At 40.3% G+C, this 26,924-nt stretch overlaps 1 protein-coding gene across 1 annotated transcript in view; it reads left to right on the forward strand.

The window, feature by feature from the left end:
- ZNF407 (zinc finger protein 407) overlaps positions 1–26,924 on the forward strand; it is a 331,124-nt gene that overhangs the window by 168,441 nt on the left and 135,759 nt on the right. The window lies entirely within an intron of this gene.

Here is a 26,924-nt window from a genome sequence, read left to right on the forward strand (position 1 = left end):
GATACTGCAGGTAATGGAAAGAGCAGGTGTAGGCTTATGAAGACTCCACTTAAATATTGTCCACTGCAACCACGCAACAGCCTCCCCACCCCTTTCCCAAGTTATAATATGGATCCTGCAGCTCAGAGATGAACTGTCATGGATTTTGTGGGGCAATTATGCACAAGCACAAAAGCCGGTGAGCAACCTGCTGTCGTGTAAAGCAGCTGTGATGATGCTAGCTCTGGAAATGTCATCTTCCAGCTACTGCCCAACAACTGCTTCCCATAAAGGCCAGGCATGCTGCAAATTCCCTACTAATTGAAAGGCTTCTTGGAAACCAAGGAAGTCCCCACCCCCTTATTATGCATATCTCCAGGCATTTTTAACACATGTCCTAAAGGCAAGGCACAACTCTGTGTTATTCTTTGTGCAAAACTCGCATGAGTCCCAATTAAGAGCATAAGAAGAGCCCTGCTGGATCACACCAAAGGCCTATTGAGCTCAGCATTTGGTTTCCATAGTGGCCAGCCTGGTGCCTGTAGGAAGTCCACAAGTAGCGTATGAGCTCAATAGGATTGAGTGACAGTAGCTTGATGGAATGTCTGTATACAGTAGCTGAAAAGGGAAGTAGCCATACTGTTGGATGTTGGTTCCACTCTGCATAGGTGTTTGGTGCTATAGCTACGTTGCTGTCCATCCCTTCACTTTTAGTAAACAAGTGCAAATTCCAGTGCAAGGGAGTGAGAACATGTGGCCTTCTTGAGCACTGGGTACCACAGATAGTTTGGGAGCCTCCACAGAATAGGGAAATAAATGCAAGAAATCTGAAGTCAATGGAAAAAGCAGCTTCTTCTTGCTTTAACCTGGACCCTTATCTAAAAGAGATGTGAAACTGACAAGGGGTTTCTCCCACTGACTGCAGAAATCTTTGGGATTTTGAATCAATTAATTCCCTCAGCAAGTCTAAGAGTTAGCCATTATTCCCTTTTTTAAAAAAGAGGACTAAAATATAGTTGCTTGATTAAGAAGACACAGTGACTGTGGCTGATGTGGGTTGAGATCATAAATGCACACACACATCAATACATATGCATATCTGTGTGGTCTCCCCCTCTTTCTCCCTGTACTAGACACAAGGTGTATGTTTAAATGTCTACACACAGATTTCCTCACTCCCACTTCACCTTTTACAATTTAGTCTCCTTTTATTGAACTTCTTAATTTTTCAGCTGTCCGTGCTTTGGATAAAACAATTACTTTTATTAAAAATGTCAGATCAAATGATTACAGTTTCATGAATTCAAAGTGAGTTCAGTAAAATAATATTTTTCATTGTTGCCATTGTTTTTTTGTGGCCAGTACCAGAAATGCCACAACTTCACTGGAGGTGCAACTCTTTGAAATATATGCTTCCTGCAGATATTTAATGAAAATTGCATATGTGAATGAAAGGGGAGTCAATAAACATAATGCAAATGAATGCTTTCTCTATTGCTAATGAAAGTAAGTTCCATAAGTTACTTGCTAGGCATAGTTTTTTCCTGATTATGTATGGTGAGAGCAAACACTATTATTAGGAATATATATTTTCTTCATGAAATGTAGAGAGGTATAGTTTGGAGTTAGCGCTTAAAAAATAAATAAATCACAGACTGAATCTTTGTCAATAACTTAGTTAGATTTTCATATTTTAGAATGAAAGAACATATTAAAATTACTGGAGAAGCAGTCATACAAAATGGATTACAGTATTGAGTGTCTTAACCTTATAGGTGAACTGACACAACAATAAAAGGATGTAGGAATACCACAAGCAGTGCTTTTTTCTAAAAAAATATGTTTAGAGGTACTCTCATTTTCCTACTCATATTGAAATACTGCCCTATAACAAGGTCAAACTTAGATTCACAAAATGTTTAGGGGTATGCGTACCCCTGTGTCTGTCCCCCCAGAAAAAAGCACTGACCACAAGTATAAGTTCTACCCTTTGTAGGTACATTGTAGGTAATGTGATCCAGAATATGCAATCATCATCTGAGACACTTCTTCTTGTGCCTCCTCCACAAGAGGTATGGAGGGTGGCAAAATGAGAATGGGCCTTTTTGTGATGGCTCTGTTTGCGGAATGCTTTCCCCAGGGAGGTTCGCCTGATGTGTTCACTATACATCCTTAGGCGCCAGGCAAAACCATTCCTCTTTAACCAGGCCTTTGTCTGATTAGTATTCTATGGTCTTTTAAATGTGTTTGTATGAGGTGGGGTTACAGGTTTTGTTCTTGTTTTAACTGTTTATTTTGTGATTCTATCTTGTGTTTTTATCTTGTGAATTGCCCTGAGCTCTTTGGATGAAGAGTGACATATAAATTCAATAAATAAAAAATAATAGAACTCACAGGTATTCCTGGATGAGACTGCTTATCTAGATCCTCTACAATCTGGGTTACTTTGAGACTGCATCAGCCTTGGTCACCCTGATGGATGATCTTTATCTTGAGAGAGACTGGGGAATTATGACCCTGTTATGACCTCTGCTTGATCTCTTAGCAGCTTTTGATACCATTGACTATGATATCCTCCTGGACCGACTTGGTGGGATGGGTATTGGAAGCACCATATTACGATGGTTTTATTCTTATCTCTGGGACTTTGTTCAGAGAGTAGCACCAAGTAAGTGCTCCTGATCACCCTGACAGCTGTGTTATGGAGTTCCCCAATGCTATTTAACATCAGTATGAAGCCATTGGGAGTAGTTATTAGGGAGTAGTCATTAGTACACTGATGACACACAACTCTACTTCTCCATAAGTAATACCTGAAGCCAGGAGCGCTGTGAAAGCTCTGGATTGGTGTGTGACTATGGTGGTGGATTGGATGGGGGATAAATAAACTCTATTTGAATTCTAGGAATTCTAGGAAGATGAGTGCTCTTTGGGTGGCTGAGTGATAGGCAGGTTTCCCATTCTGTATGGGTTTGCACTCCCTGAAGGAGCAAGAGTGTACTTGGGGGTTCTATTGGATACACCATTGTCACTAGAAGCCCAAGTGTCCTCTGTGGCTAGGAGTGCCTTTTACCAGCAATGTCTGGTTCACCTACAGCATTCCTCAACAGGGAAAGCCTGACTGCTGTAGTTCATGCACTGGTAACCTCAAGATTTAGATTTGGGGGGGGGGTGTGTATGCCTTAGAAGGTCTATGCTTTGACTTCCAGGTGTGTCCCTTGACTCAGGGATCTCAAAAAGTAATCAGAATGAATAAAATGTAAATAATTGGAGGAGTAAAATGAAATGTATCTAGAATGTGTATTTAGCCCTTTCTATGGCAGAAAGCATGTGACAGAAGGGCATCAAATGTTCACATTTTTATTAATGTTACACAGCACTTGTAACTCTTTATTGTAAACATTGGAAGTTGTATAAATAATGGGTCTAATTACGCTAACAATTGTTTAGATTGGCATTTCTTGCTTTTTGGCTCACAGATCCCCACTGAGGCATCAGTATGTTCTAATGAATATAATGGTGTTGATAGTAAAACTGTTACAGCTAAGCTTTATGTTCACCAGTAATATACGTTTTTATCACATTAGTTAAGAGATAAAGTGTATATCTACAAAAACATGTATAGTACAACAAGAACAAATCCTGAAAGGAGGTAGTTGTACATTTATCAGCTACTATGCATTGCATGTTCCAATTTGCATGAAAAAAATAGAAATCTCTCATAATATACATTTTGAAGAGGAATTTACATTTAATAAATGTTTACAAGTATTTTCATAAGCTGTGTTTATGACAGTGTTGGCTTCTTATGATTGATTACTCAAATGTCCCCTTTCTTCAAATATAGATTGTACAGTTGTCTCTTGGAGTTATTTATATTTCCTAGTATTTATGATCTGCAAGGCAGCTTAGTTACTAACATTAGTTATAGCTATTTCTGTAGATATTTATCTGAGCCACAAGTTTTTGACACATTTCTTTTTCTTTAACAAGCAAAGCATATCTAGAGCTATAAAAATGTTGTCTGATATAGAAAAATATGTGTATGCTGTGGCCATTACCTAGGAATTCTCTAGTGAAGATATAGTTCCTTCTCCAGTGGGGAACTTTTTAAACTGGTAAATAAAATGCCATAGGAATAATATTAAGGGGAAATCATTCTTGCCTCTTTGTTATTAATGGCATTATAGAAGAATTTATTGCACATTCATAGGGTAGGACCCACAGAATTTGTTCTGCATGTGGATCTGGCTTTTACTTGTGGCACAGCCATTTTTCTTAATGCAAGCCACTTATGCAGTGCAAGCAATCTTGCTTGAGGAAAACTAAACCGTGCCCAGGTAACTCGTCACACGTTACCAGGTTTGTTTTGCATCACTCTTATGCCCCTCTCTCTCCAAGCCCCTTCAGATGTTGCTGAGACACAACTCCCTTAATCTCTCGCCATGGGCCATGTGGGCTGGAGGGCCACAATTTCCTCACCCTTAATTTCATACTTCACAGTTGCTTACAGAAGCACATGAATATTTTTGCACAGAGAACTGCGAGTAATACATTGTTTTAGGGGTATTCCAAATATTGCGATATTTGAACTGAAGATTCAACACATTACCAAAAAAAAACCCTTTGCCTTGCTGAACATATATATTGTGTTTCCCTGCAATTCCATGTCCTTACATCACCATGGCTGGTACTGCTGCTTGGGGCATTTTCCTTTTCCCCCTGGTCCTCCTCTGCCCCAAGAGTCCTTTGGGCACATGGCTGTTTTGAGACTACTGGCTATGTTGGCCAACATGACTTTGTTTACCAGTGTCCTTGATTTCATCACATCCAAGAAGCATTGTGATGTCATATGGGTCACTGCAGCCAGTGGAAACTGTAAGTAATAAGACCAAGGACTGTGAGGACAAAGGTGGAAAAGTCACACCTAGAAGAAATGCATCAAGATGAGTTTGTAACAAGCTCCCCCAAAATGGGGAAAGGTGTTTTTTTTATAATGGCTCTCCAGGATTTCAGGCAGGGTTTTCGCTCAGCCCTACCTGGAGATGCCAAGACTTGAACCTGGGACTTTCTGCATGCAAAGCAGATGTTCTCCCGCTGAGCCATGGCTCCTCCCTAACTGATTAGCAGTTTCAACTTGAGCCTGATTCTTTCATGTGTGCTGTTGTCTCTGTTGTGGACATTGCTCACAATCCTGCGTGCAGTTAGCTATCTAAATCTCACTGCGGTTCACAGGATTGCAGCTGAAAGGGCAACTGGGTGGTATAATATGTTTCCAGCCTTTAGGTGTTAAATGCTTTCTGCTCTTTTAAAACCTAGCATTTATACAGTTAAACCCACACATTCTTACACATATGCATAATCGTAAAGCTTAAAAATTAAAACCTGACAGTGGAATATAAGTGCAAAGGTAACACGCTGGTCTGGTGATCTGGGTGTGGTGTACAGCAATTGGACCCAGTGACCAAGATTAATGAAACTCAGATGGGTTTTAATTAGCACAGCTGCAGTCATCAATTATCTAGTGAACACAAATATTGTTATATTTTGGAAATTCTTGATTTATTTTATTCCATTGGCCAGTAGATTTAGATGAATGAGCTCTCATCATAAACATTCTGGGGAAAACCGCCTGAGGCCATGGTTTATTATTTAGGATACAATCAGCAAGAGTGAATGCTACTGAACAAAAACATTGCAAACTGGTCTCAGCATTAATTTGGAGAATTTGTTGAAATGTGTGGCCTTGTACAGATCGTCAGAAACATTACAGCGTCTCACACAAAATGCAGAACAGTTTGTCAGGCAGGGAGTGTGCAAGTATTATTGTCCAGCAGTTGATCTATAACAGAACGTCATTGCATGTACACTTGAAGCATGTATCAGCAACATTTAATTTGACACATAATGTGGTCTTCTTTTCTTATACTTTAGTGCATGCCTTAACAAACAGAGTAGTTTACAAATAAATATTGGGGGTGGGGCACAGCTGAAGATGCCAACCATTTGTGAGTATAAAAAATTCACAATCTAGGTCTTGTGAGAGTGCGTTAGGTTTTCAACGCAATTCTTTAACTGCACCCTGGGGGAAGATCCAAGCAGGGAGAAAAGAAGGAAAAAAATGCTGAGAATACACTTTAATAGCCCGGAAACTTTTTCTCTATTGACAATAGTCAGCCACTTTTGTCAAACAGGAATAAAATATAATAATAGGACAGTGCCAGCAGCAGTGGTGTATTTATGGTGTCTGCCGCCCCTGGGCAGAAGAGATTTTAGTCAATGTTTTAGACATCTCCTGATTTTAGGGGTAGGAATGGGACTTTGCTGCCACTTTAAGAAAAATTCTTTCATTCCTTGTGCTACAACTGAAATAGAAGCCACATTTCGAAACCACAGCTGCAAGGTCTTTGTTCCCAGAAGCGTGAAAAGAACTGGCATGCCTATCACCACCAGTTCTAGATACATGAACTGTTGATACCTCACTGCGCACACAAGGCCAGATTTACTGGATGTCTTCCTGTTTTCATGACCTCAGCCATGCACACATGGGAGCATATGCACTGTATGAATGTACACACCAGACTCCGCCATGTATGTCTACAGAAGGAGGAGAATATACGCATGAGAGTGCCTGTGCATGGGAAACAGATATGCATGAGGATGGAAAATCTGTGCAAGAAGGAAAGAGAAAGAGCGTTTGTGTGTACATGAGGTTATATGTATTGCATTTGTTTGCCTGCCTGGACTTCACACCTCCTGAGTTAGGAGATTATCCTAATCCCAGATGTATGAGGGATATATTAAATCCCATTAAACTCAGTGGGATTTACTTCTGAGAAAACATATTTGAGAGCAGGTTGTTTTTGGTGAAATTAGCACACCACAATATGAGTTAGTGCACCTCGTAGATTAACAGCAATCCTATGCATGTCTACTCAGAAGTCATTCATAATGAATTTAGTGAGCTATGCTCCCGGGTTTTTATTGGGTTGCAGTTCAAAGTCAGTTCAGCAAACTTTGGATCTTGCTCTATGTGTTTTGTACTGTATTGACCTGAATAGAAGCTGCACCCGAAAATAAGCTGCACCTTTAAAATTGGGGGGGGGGGGGAGAGGGAAAAAAAGAAAAAATACCCGAATATAAGCCACCCCATTCCTCGCTGCTCCTGGCTGCATGGGGGGGGGGGGGAACGCTGCATTGCCGGTGGCCTTTCCCCTTCCTCACTCTCTCCCTTCCTGACCTTGGGGGAAAGGATGGGGGACTACACTCCTGGCTGCATACCATAAGGTCACGAATATAAGCTGCACCTTTAACTTTTCATGGTTGGAATTTGGGGGGAAACTGAGGCTTATATTCAAGCCAATACGGTAATACTATTTTAAGTGTGCGTATGGGAGCTCTTGAATAGGAGAGTACATTACTGTATTTAACATTTATTCTGTAGCGTCTTGCACTCTGCTTGAGAATGTTAAATAACAGAGTAAGGGGGTACTACTTCTCAGAAAATGCATCATCCTCTTTGGAGTGGTATATGGTAATTTTGTGCTCCCACAAGGGCACAGTGAGTTAAAGTGCAGCTACATGGTGACTAATCCACACCCTCTCCAGAGTGTTTGCATACCATTGAGAATTGTATGCTGAAATGTAAGATGTGAGCAAGACCCAAGAAACTTGGAGAGAACACTAGAGAGAAGGAATAATAGTTATTATTTTCACTGAGGGATGGTTCAGTTGGCCCTAGTATCAGCTAGTATAGTACCAGCAGGCACAATGTCTTGCTACCCAGCCTGGAAGCCTTGGGAATACTTGTGTTTGACACCCTCATTTCTCTCTAGCAGCTGTCATTTTGACAATTGGAAGATGTAGCAATTTCCTTTACTATGCATTATTTTTATATCCCCTATTGTTTTTGCACATGACCTTTACCTCTCTATTCCCCAATTAGCAGATGAAGAGTTGCTGTTCATTGAGCAGAGGTGTTCAGACTTCTAAGGGAGCGGAATACTTTTTCTTTTCTTTTTTTTTTGAGGATGCTATTGTGAGTGCTCATTATTCTTTATCACTAATGAAATAACCCTATCATTTTAACCTTTCTTCATCAAACTAACCCCAAATATCAGTGAGACAGGGCTAGAACTGGGGTCAGGATCTTGGATAGTTAAAATCAGTGGACAGTAAACATTTCTAGTATTTGCTTTCTTTTTAGACATATACTTATTCATGTCTCAGCACTATGATCATGTGTTTAGCAACCATTCTCTGTCTTTTCATAGAGAACAGTGTTTTTACACAGCTGCCCTTTTTCTTTTTTCTCCTGCCTATTAGCTTGTTTAATTTTTGAAGCAGCAGCGTTATAGAAGAAATTCTGGAGAAAGGAATATGTTCAGAAAAGCCTTTAGAAAAATTACAGGGGTTGTTCAGGAATAAATATCTCATTCTGCTTGGTTTACGTTTGTGGGGATTGAGCTTCCCCCTTAGTCAAATTTGATAAAATAAAGCTATTTCTCAAAAAATTGGGAAATGGCTCAGCTTATTTCTAGTCTGAATTGATTTGCTGACATTGCAGTAGCCTTTCAAGGAGGAGACTGTGTTTAGCAAGGGTTACTTATGTGTAGTATAGGAACACATCAGGTATTGGAAGGAGAGGGCAGATGGACCTTATTTTCTCCTTCCTGCCTGCCATTGCTGACTCACCAGGGACAGCATGGTGGGTGAGGTAAAAGGGAGGGTAGGGGTTTGGAGCAGTGTTTGAAACCCCCATTGTTATAGGCGCATTTTGCGACAGGGAATTTCATTAGCGCAAACAGTTTCTGAGCTCTGGGTGCACCTAAGATTTTAGATTAAAACTGCAGAGTGGAAGGAAAGGAGGACCTTTTTCTGCCTCCCCATTTCCAGCTACTCTCTGAAGACTGGAGAAGAGACCCTTTTGAGAATATAAAGGGGGTGGGCAGGGAAAGGACCAGGCCATGTGAAAAATGAACATAATATTTGAGCTGCAGTTCATTCATTTTCAGCTTTGTATTATTGTTATTAAAAAAAAGTGTGCCTAGACATTCTGCTGTTGCGCCCATCACGTAGGTTTAAGGTGCCATTTAGCTCCTATCTTTCATATCTCAGTTTCTAAACAAGTGGGTTTGGAGGATCATTGATAGATTGTAAGTAGAACCAAAATTATTTTCCTTCTCTGATTAAAACCAGTTCCAGAGAATTCATGGATCATAATTCTCACCTCAGGTTTTTTTTAAAACACAAACCATTAATTCCTCAAGGCAAGTGAAAAGGAAAGCTGATTTTTCCAACCATCATATGAAACACCTTTAGGATTATAGAAAGCTGTCTTATAATAAAATAGACCATTGGCCCATCCAGTTCAGTATTGTCAACACTGACAGGCAGTGACTCTCCAGCGGTTCTACTGGAGATGCCAGGAATTAAGCTCCACCCTTCTGCATGTAAAGTGAATGGCTTACCACTGAACTGCTGCCTTTCAACTGAATTTCTGGCCATACAAAGAGGTACAAAGTTTACTGCAAGTCCTCTGGCTATTGCGCTTTCAGCAGACATTGCCTACGCACTTCCAAGCATATATTTGTAACCGCAAAGCCAGAAAATTGGCCGTGCTTTTATTGACAGGCACGACTGATTAACGTGTGTCTAAAAGACACACAGTTGCGCACGGTGCCCAAACCGGAAGTGACTGAAAACATCACTAAACACATCACTAAAAGGATGGGATGGGGGTGGGGTGGGGTGGAACGGGAGCAGGGCACACGCACCACACTCTGCTAATGCGCGTGGTGGCCAAGAATGGGACCCCCATGTGAAATGGGCGTTGGCTGTATTTTCTGTAATGCACTTTTGAATTCTGCTGCTCTATGACAGGAGCCTTTTTCAGCCTGAGGACCACATTCCTCATAGCAGCTATGATAGCAGATGCTAGGGGTGTTGGAATTCTGCCTGGGTCAGAGGAATGTGCCACAGCGTAGGCAGCGGCAGATATTCCTTGTCGACCTCCCCACTGCTACTCCCGGCAGATAAGCAGGCGAGGTCTCGGCGATTCTTACCAAATGTGAGAAGAACACACCGTTTCTTCTCTCTCCCCTTTGATATCCCCAGGGAGGGGAAAGAAGCAGACAGAAAACTATTTACATTCTTTATTTCTGTCTCTTATATCAGTACAGAGAAAACATGTCTGCACTCAACAGCAGTAAGAATAAACTCCACCCATGTACTTCCAGTACGGGTCATATGACACACACACTGAGCTAACATCCGGTGCTCAGTACAGAATGGACTGCCCCTTTTTTCCCATGGCAACAGTCACAAACATCCTGTTTGGCTATCCAGCCACAAGCAGCTGACTGAGCTGCTATAGCCTTTGCTTGCTGCTCCATTGGTGCTTTATGGTAACAAGGGGTGGGTATGGCTAGTAGCAAAGACAATGGATGTGACTACGGTATTGTGGGGGGTGTATTGGGTTGTTGCTGTTTTTATTTTGATTATGTATTTTTGTGGTTTTGTATTTTGATTTTGTTCTGTGAACTGCCCTGAGACCTCTGAGTATAGGGCAGTATATAAATTCAAACAACAACTTTTTGCAGTAGGCAGCACTGCAGCCACACAAAAATCAGAGGTTCTTGTGCATGCCTTTCTCACACAAACAAACACCTCTTCTGCTCTGTAGCCTTTCTCACAAATATTATTATTGATAATAATAAGTCTACTGGGGGTCATGTGGCTCTCATTGGCTTTTATTTGTGCAGGTTTTGGATATAACCTAAGGTTAATTACTTAAGGTTTGTGCAGCAGTTGGGAGGCAGAAGAAAAAAATAATTTTGGGTGCTAGGGTAGTATAACAGTGTATATTTAAAAGCTGATGAATTCCATAAATAGTTCCAAATCTGTGTGAGTTCAGTATTTTGTATTTTTATGTGAATAACCCATGTATTGCAGGGGATAGCTTTGTGCACACAAATATTGGACAGCAGGGGGTGTTGCAGTTTTCCTCTGCCTCTCCCCCTGCCCCGATTGTCTGCCCCAGCCACGTTTTTCCAGGAAAGCTCTAAGAATAGAAGGACTGCCAACAGAAAATAAGTGGAGGCAGGGGGAGCACAAGCAGGAAAAAAAATTCAAAATTCCCCTTTCACTCACTGCCCCAAATCCTACTCAGCTTTTTATCTATTCAAGATGACCCACCCATCCATCATGCCTAGTTAGTCTCTAATGTAAAAGTAATAAAAATAATCTGTCATAATCTGAAAGGGTTTAGTAGTTCAAGTATTTATCACTGATCTAACTTTACAATATATGGCTTATAGAGCTATCTATACTGTATAATATCCATGTCTTGGCTTGTGCTTATAGGGTCAATAATCTGTTTTAACTTTTCTGTGGGATATATTTTTCTGGGCAGTGCTAGACTGGCGTGCAATTTCTGTAAGATTCCCTGGTTCTCACCACTTTTCAAATATTTGCCTGCCACAAAGATATTTCAGATTTATTATTTTCTTACTATAAATGTATTTTCCCATTTTGTTCTATTAACATTTTTAAACATAGGATAAAACTTTTTCTGAAACGCACACCAAAAGTGAGGTTTGAAATCTGCTAGTTTGAACTTTATTCACACATGAGTAATTTAAGTGAAACCAGCAAAATTATTCAGAACTTTTTGATCACAGCAAAAGAGTGACCCTGCTAGCGTTCCAGTGCGACTACATCAGTGCAGAAGGCTGCTGAGTTGCTCCTTAAGGCTGCAATTGACTTCCATAGGAGCAGGATTACACCCCTTTAATCTGAAAGAGTGTGAAGTCATTATAATATGCTGCATAGTAGCCCCTATTTGAACTGATTACCAATATGACGTAGGAATGCTTCATTTTACCCATTTGTTGATGCAAAATAGGTAAGAAGAAATTTAAAGTTAGCCATAAGGCAGTTTTAATGTTCGCTCTTTGGATTATCTGAAAGTGGATGTTATGAAACCTAATAACTATTGTATTGTCTTTTTTTTATTTTGTGTATAATAAAAACAATGGCAATGTGAATAGAGAAACAATAGCAGCATTTATTCTGGTGGTATCTAACAGATTGGCGAGAGCTTGTTGTTTCTACTAACATAGTCTAAAGTGTACGCATTGCCATATCTTCTGATCACGTGTAAGAAGATTAAAACCTGTGGTTTTAAGAGGCTTTTAAAGTAATTTTGTTTTATTTTATTTTATCGTGAGCAATCGTCCTTACATTGCAAGATCCAGTGACCTGCCATGTTAACACTTTGTCAGAGGTTATGACAAAATCCCAAACAACAAGGTGGTTGTTCTGTGCTTCTAACATGGAAATGTCTTCTGATTAGAACCACTATCTTCTTCCCATGAATAAATTGTTTTCGTTCTAATTTTTTGTTCATTCTCTTGAAGAAATAAAGGCAATCCTATTTCCTCTTACAAATTATCATAAATATTGAAGAGGCAGATTTTTCTTAGATCATTAGCATATCACGCTGCGACCCACACCAGAATGTACCATTAACAAAGCAGCCTTCATGTAATTAATGTAAATAATATGGAACTACAGCATGAGTAACCCAGTCAGCCTTGGCAAAAAGCATTTGTCATAACGCATCATCTGAGGAGCTCAGTCTCAATTCAAATTAAACTTCATGGGTTTCCCCCTTTATTTTTTGCTTCTCAAGCTATAAATTCCTGAGAAACGTGCACCTATATGGAAGAAAGCAATCCGGAAAGCTGAAATTAAAATTTCATTATTTACTGTGCTTCTGCAGCAGAGGACAATTAGTATCTTCATAAAACTAGATATGTAGATTCTAAGGGCACATCTGAGGGTTCCCCTCCTCCCCTCACTCCTGCACTTAAAAGTGTTTTCTGTCCTCAGCTGCTGCCAGCAAATCTAAAGTATGGTGTTATGTCTGCCATTTGCTACTATTGCCCTCTGACTCCAAAACACAGAGGAGCATTGTAAATTTTTCATGAAGAGGTTTCAGTCTGTAAAACAGCAAACTGGAATAATGTTTTAAATGCAATCATTGTCAAGCCTGAACAATGTAATTTATCAAGAGAGCAGTTTGTACTATATAATAAGTTTCATATATTAATACAATTTTTCATCTGATGTCAGCCTCCTGATTTATGAATAGCCCATGATCTAAGGTGATCATTGAATTATAATTCAAGTAATAAGCCAGGAACAAGACACTCCACTGCTACCCTGCATTAGCTTACGTGCCACCAAGCCAATTTACTAAACAACCGTGGGCTAAATGATACAGTTTTTCTAATTCAAAGAAGGCACTCGTTAATTAGATAAAGGCTAAAGCTCTCATTATTTTTAAATGATTTAAGAACGAGTAAAGATCTTACAGCTTATACTGCAGCTCTAATAGTTCTCTGCTTACTGCCTTGTAATAAGAGTATTAAAGACAGATGGCCCATGCTGATTTAAACCAATTACAACACTTAATGTATACTAGTAGCAGTGACTATTCATAGGCACATCAGATGTTAATATTCTACATGCGACTGTTAAAAAACCCTTCTTATTAATGTGATTTACAAATAATTTGTTTCATTTTCCTGATTTTGGAGGTTTTTTGCCATCAGACTTGCATCTGTATGGTAGGGGCCACTTTTTAGCAGCTGCGATTCGTTCCTTAATCCCCATCACCTTTCGAACAGTGCCTAATTTGGTTTGCTCCCGTCATCAGTAGAGGAGTCAGATCTGCAGTTCTGAGCCACCTCTCCCCTTCAGAATAGATTTCAGTATTGACTGAATCCATGTGATCTCTACAAAATAATGGGGTCTGGGGGGCGAATTGAAATAGGGAATGTACTGAAAACCACATTTTCTTAAGCTCGTTTTACTCAGGAGTAAGTTCTGCTGATTTTGGCAAAGCATACTTCCAGGCAAGTGTTCCCAGGTCTCTAGCCTTAGGGGATGTGTTTAACTAGCTGGGCTTTCCTTAATGGTACTTTGAAATGATTCAAAAGTGACTTTTGATTTTATAAATAAGCACGGTTGCAGGAATAGAGAGGTCATCAGGAGCTCCATTTCCTTTCAGTTAAGTAGAGATTTATCAAGTGTAATATGATTTCCACTGTATGCAGCTTAAGTTTTAAATTTAATTTATATTGATGTACCAGTTTGGTAGAACCGTTACATGCTTCCTTTTATTTCTTTTTCTGCCACGAGTCTTTTTTATACTTCGTGCGAGACTGAAGTGCTTCCGTTGAGCTAGAGTAGCCTATTCAATCACAGCTCCCCTCACCTCTGTCTCCTTGTTCAAGCCATCCATTTATCTCTACTGTCCATAACCTTAACATCATTCCTGACCATGAACTCTCCTTCTCCTATATCTCAAAACCTGTGTAAATTTGCTCTTTCTGCTTCCACAGTGCCTCTTGGCCATCGGTGCTGAAACCCACATTCCTGCTTGATGTCTTCAGATTTTAATTTCTGCTTTCACTTAAAAAATAATAATACTCCATATATTGGCTTTCAGATTTAGTTCAAGGTACAGCTGGTCGTTGCTGAAGGTCGTCTTAAGAGCTGCAGCCAATTTGCATGTTTCCATTACATAAAATGCAGTAAATACCAGCCTACAGTATTGCACTTTTCACTATGCTATATCTTTGTCTGTGTGTGTCATTTTTATTCAGGAACCAGTTCATGCCATACTGAGAAGTAATGCAATCCCCTCTCTTAAACTTAGTATTTCAGTCAACCAGTGTGACCAAGAGTCCAAGTAGCAGAAAACTTACTGTATAACCACTTTGCAAAAGGTTAGAAATAATGAGATTTGAAAATGTTTTTCAAATTAAGTTTGCCTCTGGATTCTTGGTATTGGTATATTTACTTAAATTTAGACCCTACATTTATACACTAAAGTGCCTGAGGAAACAAAGGAAACAAAAACTTAAAATTTCAACGAAATAGGGTAAAAAATTGGCAAAATGTAACCTCTTATCTATATCTATTTATCTTTACCGGTATGTGCATTTCTTTCAGTTTTTTCATCTTTAATCCACCTGTCAACCAAAAATGTCCAACAAGGTGGCTATAAAGACACCCTAAAACAATGCAGAATTGTATACAAAATTGTATACAAAAAAACGAGGGCAAAATTATTAAAAATATTCTACAAATACTAATGGGCAGCAACCTTAGTCATAGCTGCCAGCCTGCACAAAAGCCCTCTGGGACAAGGCTACCTTGTCCTGACTCCCAAAAGTCAATACAGTATGGCATAGAGCTAACATTTCCCCCTCTCTTGAACCTGTATTGGCTAAGTGTTAGGTTTCGTACTCCGGCAGTTGCATATAGAGAGACCTATCAATTGCCCTTGCTGTGTATTTGTCTTCAAATTTCATCTCCAGTAGCATCCATCTCTTTGTATAGGTCTCTGTTCCTGTTATTCCCTGTCTATCTTGCACAATTTATGGGTTAACAGTGTAACAATATTGTCACTTTGCAGTGTGGGTTTTCCTGTGAGAGTCCAGAGGCACGCTTTTAAATGAGATTTTGTGCGTGCAGCACTTTCTGTTTACACTGAGCCAACGAAGGCAGGACTGAAGGTGCTTTTGCTGTGTCTTTCTGGCCCCCACTTTTGTTTTAGAGGCACAACAAGATATGTTATTAATGGACCCTGAACAGAACAAGTTATTTGTTATGGTAACTTTTTGACCTATTTAATAAGTACTTAAAGCAGTGTAGTGCCATTTTTATTGTATTCTGCAGTGTACAGTTATGAAGCGTGGTACATAATAAAATAAAAGCAATAATGTGGATATTTCAGAGGGATCCATCAGAGCAGACCTGAAGCAACATATTTCATCTGGTTTGTCTGGCTCGGAAGCCTTGCAAGTTATAGCTGAAATAACTAGGAACAATATTGTGGTTATGACTTGTGATTGTTTACCATTGTAACCAGTGAAGCTCTTTATGTCCTTACCCATTCTGAAGCTTGGAAACATTTTCCAAATAACTTCATTAACACCTTCCCATGTTTAGCTATGGGAGGGGAAAATGTGGGCAGCCCTAATAGTGCAGTGCAGTTTATTTCACTGAATTTTGGTGAGATACAGGAAAGCAAGATTATTTTAACAAGCAAGTAGTACAAAAAATAATAATACTATCTGAAATCATTGTCTGACAGTTTGATTTGGTTTGTGTGACCATAGACTAATAAAAGAAGATTCTCTGTATTCTTTCAAAAATAGGAAGTCATTCAAAATACCCGTGTTAGAGCACTTACAGTGGAACCTCGTGTTACGTACTGTCCTCCTTGCGAGTGCGGCAGGTTACGAGCTCCGCTAACCCGGAAGTAGATGCCCCTTGTTGCGAACTTTGCCCCGGGATGTGAGCAGAAGTTGCAGCACGGCAGCAGCATGAGGTGCCATTAGTGAAAACGTGCCTCATGTTATGAGCGGTTTCGGGTTACAAACGGACCTCCGGAATGGATTAAGTTCATAACCGGAGGTACCACTGTATTTCAAATTTCTCCATTATGTAAACATGAACAATGTGGTCAAGAACTCTTAAAACTGTAAGAGTTTCCAATTGCTGTAAGTTGGTTGGACATCACACTTGGAACATACTTATAGTACATATTTACCTGGATTTTATTCTAGTTTAGTTGCCACTCCTCCCCTAAAAGAATTTTGAGCATTGTGAGAGTTATCGGGGTACTGAGAAGTCTCTTCCACCAACACCACCCCTCAAAGAACCATAGTTCTTAGGGTACCTACAGGATGGTGTTAGAGCCCTCAGTGTTCAGCTGAGTGGACAGTATGGTTCTTGCTTAGCTTCCTGTTTCATCTGTCCACTAAGACGTACATGGCTTCCCCCAGTTCAGAAGAAACATGAACGTAGCTGCTATGTGTACAACTGCAAGCACGGATTTCCCTGACCAGTCAACCTGACACAATTTGTGAGGTGACCTAGCAGTTGTGTCACAACAGATATACAGTATACCTTTTGGCATAGCTGCTCCAGGTCTTTGCTTACCTTCCAATGTTCAGCTTCCTTGGATGACCCCAGGTTCTACTAGACATGATGCATGATTTTAAACATCTCTTGTAATGTCCCTTCATCCAGTTGCTTCTCCGCCCCAAACTAAAAAGCCCTGAATATTGTAAGCTTTCCTCATAGGAGAATTACTCCAGCCCCTGAACCATTTCACTGCCCTTTTGTACACCGTTTCCAGTTCTGCAACCATGTTTTGGAGGTGCAGCAACCAGAACTGTCCACACTGTTTTAGTTCTCATGATCTGATTTCTGATCATGCAAAGGCATGAACAAGCTGGTAGCCCTATGTACCTTGAAAACACATTGCACCAATTTCTTTCACAATTTAGAAGGACTAATGTATTGGATTGCATGCTAGTATGATTCTCTATCAACATCTCCTAGCCTTTGCCTCCTAGCCCAGTTATTGCAAAATAGTGTGCAGGGGCATACCAGTGTCCTGTAAGAGGGCCTGAAATGTGTCTCAAAATATTAAGCTAGATTAGCGGCGGAGAGAGTCTTCATGATGGCCAGGGCACGGGTGTGCCAGAGGGGCAGGACGCAGGGCAATGTGAGGACGACGCATCAGGGCAGGCATGTGCCCTTCCTATCAGGCTGATTGGGAGGGAGCAAGCCTGTTGCATCCTTCTTAGGCCGCCCTGCCAGTGTGAGCCAGAAGGGTGGCATGAGGATGCAGCAGGACAGGCAATAATAGGTTAACAGTGTCCATAGGCACCATAGCTCTGAAAACTGGTTGCTGGGAGGCAGGAACAGAGAAGAAATGTTGCCTTCTTGTAGGCATCCGAGGAGCAACTGATTGTCCACTGTTGGAAAGAGTCTAGGTAGATTGTCTTATTCACAAAATGTTTCTTATCTGCCTGCCTGCCTTCTTTCTTTTTTTCTTAGACTAAATTGAAATGTCCTTCCAGTTTTAAGCTTTAAAAAGTTGTAGTCCCATGAACCTTCATAATCTTTCATATTAACAAGGAAAATCAGTGTAGTGTCCCATTTCATCCTTCTTCCGCACATAAAAAATACAGCAACGTGCACTATCGTTTTCAAGTACAAATGAAAACTGTATAAAAAAGCTGCTAATTATAAAAATGTTGTCCCCAGTCGCTACAGAGGTTTTAATACCTTGTTGACCAGTTTTTCATGTCACAAGAATGATTTTGGAGAGCTACTGTGCTAAGACCCTGTTTTCCAACACATTTATAACATGAAACACCTGAGCAAAGATTATGATATTATTTCTTGTCCTTTTTATAGTTAATCTCTCTCTCTCTCATATTCATTCTCTCATATATATATATATATATATATATATATATATATCACAAAAAAGAAAGAAAGCCCAACAGATTGGACCTCCAGGAAGTGCCCTGATGTTAATCAGAGCAGTGTGCAAGACAGAAAAGCTGATAGTCAGAAATTGCTCTTTAAACTAAGACAGACTGTCAGTCTTTAGGAATGGTGGGGAATGGCCTATTTATGTAATCAGATACTAAAGCTGGGAAGAAGCTGTCAGGCACATTCTTGTTGTGTAAGCAGCAGGCAAACTGTGCTTTATCTGACAGACAGTGTGTAAATCTGTCCATGCAAAAATCCAAATGTTTAGTTTGCTTCTAGTCACTGTAATAATCTGCTTATTTTCTTCTGCAAGAGCGATGACATCACTTAGCAGAATGCACCACAGACAGGAGGCCTAGATAAGGCTATGTTACTGTCAGTCATTCACATCTTGATTGGCAAGGAGATAAATAGGAATCTACTGGAGGTTTGCTTCTAGCTAAAAGAGCAGCCAACACCTTCAGATAAGTATATGAACAAGAAGCCCATCTAGCATTTTCAGGTTATATTTAGTCTTCTTTGCAAGCAAAGAATTATAACTTTTCAAGAAGAAAATTCAATTCCATTGTGATGGTTTCTCATTAGACATGTGCCACTGACTTTATAAAAATACAATATGCATTGTCTTAAAATAATAATAATTCAGAAATACTGGCCTCACTACTGATTAAGATGGGATTAGTGTCTGTGTCAATTTTGATAAGGTTATTAATACCTTTGTACTGATATTTGACAGACGAAAAGGTAGCATTTTGAGAAGTAGACTATGGTTCACATTAAAATATAGAAAACCTTGCAGTTCAATGACATTTTAGCCCAGGCATAGGCAAACTCCAGCCCTCTAGATGTTTGGGACTACAAATCCCATCATCCTTGACCACTGTTCCTGTTAGCTAGGGATGATGAGAATTGTAGTCTGAAACATCTGGAGGGCCGGAGTTTGCCTTGGACTGTACCGCTGAAAGGCAACACACTCTGGACTCTGCCATTAGGAGACTTCCCCTTTCCTCCCATAAAGAACAGCCTGAAAAGACCAGTTGGCTTCATCCATTGTCCAGTGCAGGGACAGCTTTGGGGGAGCTTGCTTCAGCCCCCCCCCGCCCTGCTAAAAGCAACGCTTTCAAGAACACTTTCGAGAACTTCATAACTAAAAATTAGTGTCTGTGTTTCTCCCACCCTTCTCCCTCCCAAGGTTTTCCCCCGCTTTTGTGTTATGTCTTTTAGATGGTAAGCCTGCCAGCAAAGACCGTTATTAATTGTAAGCTTCTCTGATAGCGTTTCCAGGGATATAAATATTTTAAATACATAAATAAATTTAGTCAAGCTAAGCTGGAAGTGGGATGCTTCTTATAAAAGTTTTTTGGCAGTGGCAGAACTAGCTTTCATTGTCAGGTGTGTTTTTTTGTTTTTTGTTTGTTGTCAAAAGGGAATGAAAGTGTTTTACATGCGGCCTGAAATTGAACAGTGACCTCATTCCCTAGATTCATGCAACAAGAAAGCATTGCTCTGATTCCAAACTGGTTTTGTAAGCAGTGATATCAGCACATACCTAAAAGAGATTTACCTGTGTAGCACTATAACACCACATTCAGTACATGATCACTGCTGACTGGCTGAAACTTACCTAGAAAGGAGAAAGATGCTCAGATTTGAAAACGATAAATGGCACTCAAAGAGGAAACAGTGGCAGTGAACAGGCTTTAAAAAATGGGAATGTTAAATTTGGGGGGATAATAATTCATCCTCCGACAAGTCTTCTTTTGGCCTCAAAAATGGGCGGACATTTAGCACAGCCTCAGTGCCTAGGGCTTGCCGATCGAAAGGTCGGCAGTTCGAATCCCCGCGGCGGTGTGCGCTCCCGTTGCTCGGTCCCAGCGCCTGCCAACCTAGCAGTTCGAAAGCACCCTCGGGTGCAAGTAGATAAATAGTGACCGCTTTCTAGCGGGAAGGTAAACGGCGTTTCCGTGTGCAGCTCTGGCTCGCCAGAGCAGCGATGTCACGCTGGCCACGTGACCCGGAAGTGTCTTCGGACAGTGCTGGCCCCTGGCCTCTTGAGTGAGATGGGCACACAACCCCAGAGTCTGGTAAGACTGGCCCGTACGGGCAGGGGTACCTTTACCTTTACCTTGCATTATATAGCCAGCACATTTTATTTGTCACTTCAGTGTTTCTTCTTAAAATGAGGAATGTTGTTGCGTGCTTGGATAAATCACAACATTTTTAAGCAGATTGTATGAAGCCAATTTATAGAAGAAGTCCATTAAAAGCATCACTGTTTTTCAGGGGAGTATGTTGTGTTTCTTCATTGATGATGATAATAATAATAAATGGATTGCACTATTAAAGCATAAATTAACATTGCTAAACATGTCTACACTTTTCATCAGTCAATCTACGTAGTCCCATTTCTGAAATGACTCCTGCAGTTTACAATTGGCATGCAGCTAGAAGAAACATTCATTGTCATCAGGCAGTTGCCATACACTATAGTCCTTATATTATGGTCCAGCAATAGAGAAATATTCTCATCTTGCAGACAGCCTCCATGGATACAAAAGGCTCGTTGGTGTTGAGGTGTATTTTTTCCCTTACATAAAGGTCCAGGAAATTTGTTGAATCTCAGGGGCAGTGCTAAATGTGTGGCTTTACTCTACGCATGTAATGCCCAAAGAAAGCTATAATTGTATGGATGTGTTGAATGCTAAGCTATAACATGATGGATCCAGAGTTGCTCCTCTGTGCTGTAATTTCTTTGGGCATTTGAAATTTTAGTGATGTTTTGCATATTGAAAAACTGTCCCGTCCCCCCAGTATTATAGAATGAATTAGCTGAAACTGGCAAGCTGAAAGGCAAGTCAGAGGACGGAAATCAGGGTGTGTACAGCCTTCCACATGTTTTACCTGGTATTTTGAAACATGACAGCCAAACATGAAGCAACTAGTTTTGAAAGTAGTTCACTGTCATGGACTGGCTGGATGCAGAGGAGTGATGGGAGGCACCACCTGGGAAACTCCCCAGAGGAAAAGGCTCAGAGCCAGGGGATTGGTGGTGGGCTGAAGATGAGTGGTCAAAAGGAGCAGAGGGGGAGGAGGTGTTGGGTGTTGAAGAGGTAACAGGGTTTAGTGAACAAGAAGAGACTTTGGCAGAGAGCGGTCCAGAATCAGAGTCAGAAAGGGGGGGGGGGCAGTGTGGAGGCAGGCTGCTGAAGAAGCAAGGGAGTCTCCCCCTCCTGCTGTAACCTGGTCTCCCAGAACACACACAGAAATGAAGAGGGGTGGAGACTGGGTGGAGTGGAAGAATGGAATAGGGGTTAAACCACAGAGCCTAAGGCTAGCCGATCAGAAGGTCAGCAGTTCAAATCCCCACGACGGGGTGAGCTCCCATTGCTCGGTCCCTGCTCCTGCCAACCTAGCAGTTCAAAAGTACAAAGTGCAAGTAGATAAATAGGTACCACTCCGCCGGGAAGGTAAACGGTGTTTTTGTGTGCTGCTCTGGTTCGCCAGAAGCGGCTTAGTCATGCTGGCTACATGACTCGGAAGCTGTACGCTGGCTCCCTTGGCCAGTAAAGCAAGATGAGCGCCGCAACCCCAGAGTCATCCGTGACTGGACCTAACGGTCAGGGGTCCCTTTACCTTTACCTTTATAGGACTAAAATCAAATCTTCACATTCTGTTTTGTTGTGTGTTTTTAATTCTGCACCTTCCCACTTTCTAGGTTCTAGTTTACAGCCGACTATTGCCATTATCATGTAACTAAACATGATTCTGTATAAAACCTAAACAGAGGTACTTCCTTTTTTAAGTTGAAGTAAGATTATGAGAAGTCTATTCATAAAGTTTATAAAGAGAAATAAACTCAATTGCTCTGTAAATTCTAACTTGCTTGTTAGTTAATCAAACTGACTACCATTAAACCAAATAAGTTTGCCTTTTGGTACGAGAGAGATGAATGCCTGTGCCTTTGATGTTTCACTAGTAGTGAGCTAGTAGTGATGCAATAAAGCTACTGGACCACTGAATTCCTAAATAAATAAATCCTTTTGATAGAAAAGATCAAGTAAATATTGGGAACTGGAAGCAGTCTATGTCTCTCTGGAGAAAAGTCTGTGGTACTGAGATGACCATAGCCCCAGGCTAAATTATTTGATCGTTCAGATCTATATGCATTACAGATCATTCAGATCCTGAAAAGAGGGGTTTTTTTTGTTTGTTTTTAAGAACCTCAAAGATCCTCTGTTGAATAATGTTAAGGGCTGATTCTTGAGATATTATGAACACATTTCTTTAATGTAAATGTCTGGACAGTTGTGAACTTGGTATTAAATGACCTCATGCAGATAAGTGTGTTTTGGCGTGTTGTTGAACTTGGGCCTGATTCAGGCTGAATTCGGCTGACTAAAAGCTTCCTGGTATGCCAACATCACAGGTTTGTGGGTGTTGTTCTGAGTTTGCCTAACAATGAATATCACAACACACTTCTAAGAGCCAAGTAATAATTTATTAAATAGCCAAAAAATGAAAATAATAAGATAAGGATAGCTGGATTGAATGAGATGGCTGCAATTATCAAGACATACAGTTGCCAGCAGCTGTAAATCTTACTGATATTTTTCATGAAAACTGGGAGTGGGGGAGTTAACCAAGTCAATGAATGTTGACTGTGTTATTAGGTAGGTTCTTGTACTCTTGAGGGATTGCACGATATATAAGGTAAAGTAAAAACAGCACTCAAATGAAACTGTAAGCTTTATTGGTGCAAAGGGGTTTGACTCATTAATATTATATATACAGATGTTCCATTTTTTCTACATTATATATTTGTACCAGTAAAAATTCATAGAGGTGTGTTAATGAAACATACCTCCATGTGCATTAAATAGTGGGATGTGACATTATTTTAAGTGATTGTATATTATAAAAAGCTCTGTAGCAGGATTAACGTTGTTAAATTGACATGATATTATAAGACCATGGAAGATGATAAATTATGAACTTTCCATTATGCCTTAATGCATACTGTAAGAATTACAAGGTAATGGCTATTGGTTGTATCAAGTTGGCCCATAGGCCTGAGTCCCATATATTTTAAAAAATAATAATTCTGTGGTCAGCTTCCATCTTCTCAATTTCATATCCTCCTAATTTCAAAATGGTTAAAAATCAAATAGGAATTTAAAAGTAGGCATATCCTGACAGATGGCTATATAATAAGACCTGAGAATCCAGTTCCAGGATATACTGAAGAAGCATAGGAGCTGCAATGTGGTACATTTCCATCTGCTCAGGATCTAAATGTGCTTGTTTACTGTATCTTGAGCCCCCCAATCATTATTAAACATTTTTAATGTTTTACTTGCTGCACTGAGATGCAAATCAGGAATTGTTCTCTTGCATTGGACTTGGGATCCCTACTCCTTGGCAAAAGACAACTGTACAGTGATGAGCATGTTGGACATAGTTATAGAAAATGCTGGTTCAGATCTGCACTTAGAAGTGCACTCCTAACACACAACAGGCTTGGTGGAGCAGCCCAGCCACTGTCCTGCTGCTCACACTGGCCAAGGTGAAAGGTGGTGGGCATGAAAAATTCCCTTCACCATTTCTGTTTTGGCCCAGCAAAGAAACCCAAATTAGGCCCATTTCTATCACATTACAGCAGCAGGACTTGCTCAGGATCCGGTGAACCCTGTTATGACCTAGACCCACACCCCAAACAAAGCACCCCATTTTGAGTGTTTCCTTTGGCTGCCAAAAGCAAGGAATACCACTGGCAGTAGCTCCTACCCACTTTCTCCTGGTCAGTGGAGCATCCCTACTCACGGCAAAGCTGGTCAGGCAGGGCTGGTTGGAGGAACAAATCTGCTCTGTCCAAACCCATTCTAACACAGTGGATCAGGGGTATGAATTGTTCTGTTAGCTAAGGCGACCCTTGGTGGGCAAATCAGCTGAGCTTAGTCTACCTCACAAAAAATAAAGAAAAGTTGCTCTGAGATATTTGAAAGGAGAGCATAATACAAAAAGTAAGAAAGAAATTATATCTGACTGCAGTTCCATTTTGATTCCTTCGGATTATTAGATTAGACTTGTCTAGTATTCAGATTTACTTCAGCACAGTGATATTTCACTATTTAGTCTGTATTTGCTTTTTTTGTCATTTTTAAGACAGTCGCTCAACCTTACTTGAACATTTTTATTGTATGTGAATAATAGAGTATGCATTGGGGTTCAATAGGTGCAATGCTGTTAAATGTGCATCTTGGAAGATTTAAAAATGAGGGATTTATTTTGTCATTCATAAAGTTGTAATACAGTGTAGAGAAACTATTTGTTAAAAGATAGCATCTACTTAACCTGCTTATTTATTTCTTGTAGTAGAAGGTTAGATCCACAATAAATACACAAGGAAATAAGTAGATAGGGGAATTTATCTTAGAAATAAGATCCCTGCCATGCTTTTGAAATGTGAAATGCATGAAGACCTGTCATAGAGATATACGGACATGATATTTTTTTACGGTGCATTTGGAAGTATTTAGCTATATTTGTCATTTTCTAGTACCACCAAGCAATGATCAAGTGATATAGTAATTTGAAAGTCTGTTTTCAATTCAGTATGTGTGCACGCACAAGCACATCTGCACACACACATACACACATCATTCTTGATCCTTTTATCTTCCTCCATTCCTTGTGTATGAAAATGAAAATGGTTTTATTGGGAAATTTAGCAATTGTTTAATGTAAGTATAAATTGTTATATATATATATATATATATATATATATATATATATATAGTCAGATTGCATTATGCAAATGATGTGAATTGTTTGTTAATGCTTATAAAGCAAACTGGAGAGCTGTACCAAACCTCTGTAGATATTTTTGTAAAACAGCAACAACAACCTACAAACTAAATACAGGTTTGTTCTTCTGACTATATGAACATAATAGGATGATTTTATGTGCTTTCTCTTAATAGCATCATTGAAGTCCACACAACCTGAGTTGTCTTTTTTTGCAGACCGTCTTTATTCATTTGAACCTGTGAGTTCATAACCTTGATAGCCTGTGCTTTCTAGAGAGTTTTTACCACCTGGGTTCAGGTTTCTGTTCATTGTTGGATCCATATTAGATTAGATTCAGACAAGACATTAAGAAGTAGCATTGATGTTCTGTTACACTACCTATATTAGGGGTGGGGAATACCCCTCTCTATCTGGTCTTCAGAACTCTTCCACAGTTACACCAGCCCTACTCCACTGGCTTGGATGGAGGATAGATAACGATGTCTGTATGTAAAACTGGTCTACTGTAAAAGTTAAAATTTATGTTTGCTGCTCCACCCACTTTAGCCTATGGCCCCACCCAACACTGGGATGTGGCCCCTGGAAAGTTGCCCAGAAGAAATGTGATCCTTAGTATGGAAATAGAGTTCAAGATTCTGCCTGTTCCAATGTATACTATGCCCTAACTTATGGTGGCATCTGTATATGGTAGGAGGGAGTAAACCCTCTTAAACAGTGTAGTGTGGTTGTGGTCAAGGGGCCTCTTCCAGACACATGTTATCTGATCTTTCTTTATTGCAGCCTTATAGTCAAGCCTTTTGAATTCTGAGCTTATGTCACTAAGCAGAATAAGAAAAAAAATAAAAGAAAGGGGGTGATTTTTACAGTGGTGTAGCATGGGTTGTCAGCACCTGGGGCAAGGCAAGTAATTTGCGCCCCCTAACCCGTGGATTTGCGCCCCCTGCACCCCCAGGTGTTGCGCCGGGTGCGGCCGGCCCCCCCTGCACCCCCCACGCTACGCCACTGGATTTTTACAGCAAGATGTTCTAGCCTTGCCAACCTTCTAGTTCCATAAATGAACCCCAGAAATAAGTTTTCAGGAGCTGCCATGTTACAGTAGGTAATACTAAAAGACAGTGGTTGACCCAAGGTCACCCAGTGACCTTTATGGTTAACTGGGGCTTTGAAACCTGGTCTCCCAGGTCCTGTTCCAGAACTATTTATAACTGCACCAAATTGTTGTTCTCTAATACCAATAATAGACTAGTGTGATCTAATAGTAATCTGGGAAGACCAGAGTGAAAAGAAAGGTTTTTAGCATATGCCGGAAACATAATCTTGCAGTGGTTTGACATATTTTGACACGGAGGGATTTATAAAGAGGACAGGTGCCACCACATTAAAGGCTCTGTTCTATGCAGAAGTAATATTATATTAGGTGATTCAGTTTTCAAGATGTGGCTTCAGAGGAAGATACTATGAGTGAACAGCCAATCCTTCCTTTTAAGCTTGAATTCAAGCGCCAAATTCAAGCTGCAGCTGTTCTTATCCATAGCCTCACTTTTCAGAGAAGTGGGGTCAGTGTCAACTGGGAATGTAACTATTCCAAACATGGCCTGAGCATGAGAAAACTGCCTCTCTATAGATAGAATATTCAGCACTGTTGATGTTTTGGGGAAGAGTTGTTTGTTTTTTAAATCCACCTCTTTGCTATTGCAAACTGTAATGATTTAAGCTGGGATGAGGATGAGGGGATGAGGAACCTCAGGCCTGGAGACCAAATGTGC

Source organism: Podarcis gaigeae (genome assembly GCF_964106915.1).
Source record: "Podarcis gaigeae genome assembly, chromosome: 7".
Classification (NCBI taxonomy): domain Eukaryota; kingdom Metazoa; phylum Chordata; class Lepidosauria; order Squamata; family Lacertidae; genus Podarcis; species Podarcis gaigeae.